General features: G+C 35.8%; 1 protein-coding gene across 7 annotated transcripts in view; it reads left to right on the top strand.

Moving 5' to 3' along the window:
• LOC108974141 (ABC transporter G family member 23) overlaps window positions 1-6,962 on the top strand; it is a 112,711-nt gene that overhangs the window by 44,027 nt on the left and 61,722 nt on the right. For 2 of the 7 annotated variants that reach the window (XM_018941812.1, XM_018941814.1), the window contains exon 1: window positions 6,390-6,473. The exons of 4 other annotated variants lie outside the window; for them this stretch is intronic. The gene's annotated coding sequence lies outside the window, so the exon portion shown is untranslated. Of the gene's footprint in view, window positions 1-6,389; window positions 6,474-6,540; window positions 6,559-6,962 lie in introns of those variants that run through there. One more of the 7 variants, XM_018941813.1, reaches the window with a different exon arrangement.

Below are 6,962 nucleotides of genomic sequence, written 5' to 3' on the forward strand. Positions count from 1 at the left end.
ATATACTAGTTTGTACTTGATTCCATTAATCGTAAAATAACATTTTACAAATGGCGAATTTTCATTTTCGAAAGCCGAACTAGGCACATAGTATCCAAGCCTGTTAACAGAGTACATGAGAATGAGTTTGTAGAGCGTTTGCTATGCGTAGTAGTGTCAATTTATTTAAGTGAGCAAAAAATTATATTAATAATAAAATATTTAATGTGAAATAATGATAATAATAAATAATAATCTGTTAAATGTGCAAAGGTTCAAGTCCTACAAAACTAGAGGAAGTACAGCTGAAAATTTGTTTATTAGGTATTTAGGAATTATAACAAAATATCGTCAAATTATATGGTTATATGTGGGTATATGGAGGCAAGAAAAATTTTTGAATTGGTTTTCTACATTCTTTATCAGATCACAGGACAAATTTTATATTTCGACTGTGATCAAAAATGGTGTAGAAAGTAGCCATGGCTGTGATATTATGATGATTATTCTATTTAAAATTGATCGACTAGTTTTTGAGATGTGAGTTTTTATCAGATAATGCAACTCCAATTRAATTTTTTAAAAGTATTCACAAAAATTAACCAAAATATACTTCAGAGCCATCAAACACTCCTTCTACTAACAAAAAGCTCTGGAGATTCTGATGGACTGGTACATAAAGAGGCGCAGTGCGAGAGACCATTTATCTGAAGCTTCTAGACCTGAGGAAGCCATTAGGGTTAAGGAATTCGCTGTTGGGATTTTCCATGATACAAGTATTGAGGGAGCTTTCAATAACGTCCTGCCGGAAGCAGTCGTAATTGCTCTGGACGATCTTGGGCTTGAATCAAACTTCAAACTTCGCATTTTCAGTCTTTTGTGCGACAAAGTGATTGATAGGGGAACCACACAAGCTGGAATTTTCTCTCCTCTTCTATGGATCCTGGTCGTTTACGACTTGCTTAAAAAACTTCAAGATCGTGGYTCTCAGGTGATTGCCTATGCAGACGATGTGACGCCCACGGTCAAAGGAAAGTACCTGAGTACCGTGTACGAGTAGACTCAGCTGCGTCTAAACGTCGTAACAAATTGGACAGTTGAATGTGGACTCGCCATCAATCCGAAATGATGGTGTGCTAAGGTTCACTAAATTAATGTTGCACATATTGGCCGTATACATCCTCTTAAGGTGTATGGCTGCGATTGCTGCTATTAGACTCAGATAATCTGAGTTTCTAAAACAATATRAGTCTGAAAACTCGGAAATCCTCACACCCTTTGACGTCATACCGGATCATTTGAATCACTTCTCTGTTCATATAGCGGCAAGGGATTTGTGGGTGGGAAGAAGCCGTTGGAGGAGACATGAACATCTTCTTAATGTATGAATCAAAGCTTGGTGTGAAGGTTGGCGGAGGAGCTCTCTATCAACTCCAGCTCCAGATTTCCTGACTATTGCAGTGTTTTCCAAGCTGAGGTTGCAGCCATTAAGATATCAGTAAATTTACTGCTCCGAAAGTGCAGATCTCTCCTTCCGAGAGATCCACTCAGATAGCAGAATGGAAATATTAGCTTTGAACACATTATCTGTGCGTTCAGGGTTGGTAAAGGTGTGTCTGACATCGCTTTCAATAGCATCGAGTGTCTTTATGATAATACTGGTATGGAYGCCAGTCCACAGCGGAATCGCACCTTAAAACCGCTATCAGTAGTATAACAACGGGTCGGTGCTCCCGTAACCTTTTGTAATTTAGTACTAGATAGCTGGATTTCGCGAAAGCTTGATCAGCGCTGGGCCATAATCGATACATGCGCCTTCGCAAAAGCATTTTGTCCCAAGATCGATTGCAAGAGATCTAGTAATCTCTTTGCCCTCAGTAATCCTWGCCTTTAACTAGTTGTGTGGCTTYTAACAGRCCACTGCCTTATGGCTGGCCATCCTACCAKACGCTATCTGCAGAAGATGCATGTAAGATGATGAAGAGCAAACAACACAACACCTTCTTCCACTTCCAAGGCTTAAAGACATGAGAACGCACACTTTCAGATATCCGATCGAACTGGCGGGAATGGAAATTAAACGYCTGTGCAAATTTATATGGGGTACTAAGCGTTTTGTTAATTTATAAGTTCGATAAGTTAATAAACTAGTTCTGAACTAGTTAATTTCTGGTCCAATTTCACTATCTATAATAAGCTCGTTAWTTTTTTTTTCCCAATTGTACTTTATTACTTTATCAAAAATTACATATGCTTTTTTAATGACAAAAATCACTTAACAAGAATTGCCGACTTCTGCCTTATCYATTTCCTATAACCAATAATACCCACAACATGGATAATAAATTGTAAACTATTTTGCGCATTATTCTATTTTATTTCCTTAGAACTAAGAGCTATAAGCTTTCAACTCGTAAAATTAGCCTCTGCATCAATTCATAATTTAACTTAAAAAGTGCTCACACTTTTTATTGTTTTGTAATAAAAAGTTATTTACAAAATGCTTTCAACTGCAGGACAAAGTTCGTTTGCTTACGTCGCTTACGTTGCTAGTTCTTTGAGCACACAATTAGTGTTGACTCTATAGACACTTTATGCAACTAAATTACTTTTTAATTAACACGTGCGTTTATCCGTGAGTCTAGGCTAGTTTGAAGGGCTGAGTTTGTTTAATTGCGCTGATCTTTTGATCCCATCGTCAATCGATAAATTTCCAATAGAAATGCTAATTAACAATATGATTGGTTGATTAAAGGCAAGTTGCATGGCAGATTATGAAAATGTGAAATATGAAATTACTAACAGCGCATGTGTTTGCGGCGTTATTGTTTTGAGTATGAGTGTGTGAGGTAATATTGTATTGATTTTTCTTATTCAAAATCTTTGTATCAGTTATAAGTTTTTGTMAAGTATGGAGTATATAGAAGACGTTATAAAAATTAATTCTTAAAAGAAATTATCTTCAGCAGACAATTCTTAATGATCTAAAAAAAAACACCAAACTTTTAATAGTTTAAAAAAGTTGGATTTATATAAAATTTGATAAAAATCGGATCATTTGTGTTTYAGTAATCACTAAAGCAAATTTGAGAGGAACGCTTTTGAAGATCATGATCAATAATCGAGTTAGATATAGGATTATATATGTATATATAAATCATCAGAATGACGAGGCGAGTTGAAATCCGAGTGACTGTCAGTCTCTCCGTCCATTCGTGCTGTTGTAACTTGAGTAAAAATTGAGGTATCTTCATAAAACTTGGTATACACGTTCCTTGGGAAAAAGTAGGGACGATTTCGTAGACGGGCGTAAACGCACCACGTCCACGCCTACATAAAGCCATTAAAGGAATACCTGTAAAGTGCCATAACTATAAGTATAATATACAAATATTGAATAAATAGTAATAAAATAAGCGGAGTATTTTAACCTTGAGCTAATTTATTTACACCCACAAATATGTACTCAGCATTTCTCATCAATAATGYAATAATTATAAATCAACCCTATAATTGTAATTGTATCAAAATGATTGCAACAATATATCTACAACAGGAGATTCCAAGTATAATCAGCTTATTTACCACTTGGTCTTTCCTCTTTCTCTGCTTCCTTCGACGGGTATTGCGTCGAATACCCCCAGAGCTGTAGTGTTTTCATCCATTCGGACGACRTGACTTAGCCAGCGCAGCCGCTGTCTCTTAATTCGCTGAACTATGTCAATGTCAGCGTCTATCTCATACAGCTCATCGTTGCATCCGAATGCTGTACTCACTGATCGAATGTCAATGCACAATGGACCATAACTCTTCCGAAGAACCTTCTCGAAAACATGTAACGCCGACTCATCAGTTGTRGTCATCGTGCATGTCTCTGCGCCATACTYATAGTAGGACGAGGATGATGAATGACTTGTAGAATTATGCCGAGTGAGGACTTTACTTCTCAATTGCCTACTCAGTCCAAAGTTGCAACTGTTGGCAAGAGATATGCTGCCTTTGATGTCGACGCTGACATTGTTGATTGTGGTTCCAAGATAGATAAAMTTATCTACGACTTCGAAGTTTTGACTGTCAACAGTGACGTGGGAGCCAAGCCGCGAGTGCGACRACTGTTTRTTTGATGMCAGGAGATATTTCGTCACTATCATACCCATWTCTTTCGCTTCTTTGTCCAACCTGGAGAAAATAAAACTAAAACGGCGTGGTTGTTATGCCAATGAAAGCATATGGCATCGGTGTACGACAGCAGTTGAACACTCTTATAGAAGATGATACCTTCTCTGTTAAGTTCTGCAGCGCGAATTATTTTGAAAAAAATAAGGAGTCGCCTTCACTGAAATCTTGCTTTGAAAGAGTAGTCTATTATTCACTTCTTTCAACATAATTACTATAAGGTATGGATACTTGCAGAGTTCAAGTTACAGTTTCTTCGATTTGTCTGAACTTTCCTCTTTTAGTTACTTTATGCAGAGGAAGTAAATAGAGGGACGAGTATATTAATCTTGCCATGAAGTTTGTATCACTAAGARGGAAACATAGGATCCTATAAAGTACATATTTACATATACATCTATATATTTAGTTTATATAAATAATCAAACTATGACAAACTGAATCAATTTCGCTATGTCCGTCACAAACTAGCTTCTCAGCAAYTGATCTGACAAGCTGAACAACCAAACCCAAGACAGCTTTTTTATAATTTTTTATCTCTTTTATTCTATATGAAATGTACCTTGAATGTTTTGATAGCTTTGGTGCTGCCGAAGTTACCTTTTCTAGTTTTTATTCTTTTTTTTGCCTTTAAAAGAGTTCAGCTATTCGAAATCGCCTCATGCCAGTCGTAGGAATATGAAAAGTATACAAGGAATTTTGTTGTTAATCAGTAAGGTTAGGTTAGGGTAGTCTGGTAGGTCAATGAGCCACGCTTAGCCCAATGTATCACACGAGGGGACCACAGATACTAACAGCGTAGTCTTTCCAAGACATGACAGGTCCACAAGAGATGCTCATTGTGTCCCTACCGCCTTTTTCTATAMATTTTTTCTATAACTTCCCAATTTGCCAGCACCAYTCTGCGGKCRYSWSTMGMCACTAGACAGTGACCAGTTAGCATTCTAAACATGTTCCTACAGTCYCTTCTATCGASYGYCAATAAGAATTTTGTGTACTTCCCCTCAGCTGCTTTGGCTTCAATTTAAGTATATGTAATAGTTAYTTGTATCGGAAACTCAGCAATATTAAGCGACATACAAATGTATTGTGAAGTTTCAATTTCAATATTAATAAACTTTTTTATCTTTGTTTAACATTTATGTGCTACAAACTTCTATTATCATCTAGAATTCCGTTGCAATTCGTTGCATTAAATGTAAAACTATTGCTTCCAATTATAAATTGCTGCCATACAACGCAACATTTCTTGCAATTAACAATAACTAATGCACCAATACATGCGTGTAACTATATACATATGAGTGTAAATATATATAATATGTATACAGATTTGAGATAATTCTTTCGTTGCGTGCTTTTTTTATATATAATATTGTTATTGATTTCGAACTTTGCACCGGGTCACTAATACGCCTGGGGTTCCGCATAGCGCCACACACGTGATTACATACATACAAACATATACAGGTATATATGAGTGCCTGTATATAGATATCTACTTGTACTCTACCAATAAGAACAGCGCTTCTTTAAGCGGAAATTTGCATATTTTACAGGTGAACTAAAAACTCACCACAGCTAAGAGGCCGAGCGCGAGCTCACACTCAAGTTTTTAATGAGCACAAAAGACACTCACTCYAACTGCTAAGTTTACTGACTGCACCAATGAGTTTATTGCCTTTGTTCGTTGTACAAATCGCAAAGTCCAACTMGTTGTCGAAAGCGCTCAACTGTTTGAGAAGTATTTTGGCGCTCAAGCGCTAATGACAAACTCAGCGCTSAAAATTATTATTATGGTAACAAAGTGAAAAAATTTTTTACTACCAAATTGTTTATATTTTTTAGTGTTGAAAATAATGTTTGCCTATCTTTTTAATGTAAGTAGTTAAACAAATAGATTATGCTTGCGCAATCTAGAAATCTTTAATTGCTCAGTATGAAAGCATAAACATTTTTTAAACACTTTGTTTTCCACTCTCAGCCACTTTTTATGTTGTTGAGCGCGTTTGACCAGCGTCTGGTGCAAAGTCTGCACCGAAAAGCATAGGCTACAACAACAAAAGGACACTGAGTCGCAATGCTGGTAGCTGGCGCTGCTTGAGTTGGAGATCGACGCGCGTTGCTTTGAGTTAAAGTCACTACGTTAAGTGGGCTCAAAGTATTTCGCGTGTTGCTGGCCACTGTTGAGCTTATGGAAATTAGCTGGCTGTCGTTTCAGTACGATTTGGACGGTTAAGCGTAACGCAAGTGCAGCTGTGATAACGCCGTTGACGTCGGAATAGTGAAGAATTGTTGTTTTTGAGTTGTGTATTCGAGTGCGTTTGAAAAATATATTATATTATTACAAATACATATATGTATATGTAAATTTGCACAATAAATAAATGTGACAAATTTTTGGTAAAAAATCTTTAAAATTTGTGGAAGAAAACTTTGAAGTTTAAACAAATAATGGAAAAAGAAGAAGAAGAAAACATWGGAGTTTATTAAAAGAATGAAAAAGGAGAAGGAATTAAGCAAATATATACAAATAATTTTGTTTAATATGTTTTTGCTCCCTTTGCTGAAAAAAATTATTACTAAAATTGAAAAAACAATATGTTACAATTATTATAATTTTTTTAGTTATTGAAAACTGTATATTGGTTTGTACAAAACAAAAAATAAAAATATTTTTGGAAACGTTTTTATTATTTTTAATGTTTTTTTTTAATGGTTTTTGTGTGGAGGCTGTCTCTTATACACATCTACGGTAATAATGAGTGATTTCTGGTTCCAAGATAGATAAAATTATCTACGACTTC

This window comes from Bactrocera latifrons, unplaced genomic scaffold, assembly GCF_001853355.1.
Source record: "Bactrocera latifrons isolate USDA-ARS-PBARC rearing strain unplaced genomic scaffold, ASM185335v1 scaffold_53, whole genome shotgun sequence".
NCBI classification, from domain to species: Eukaryota; Metazoa; Arthropoda; class Insecta; order Diptera; family Tephritidae; genus Bactrocera; species Bactrocera latifrons.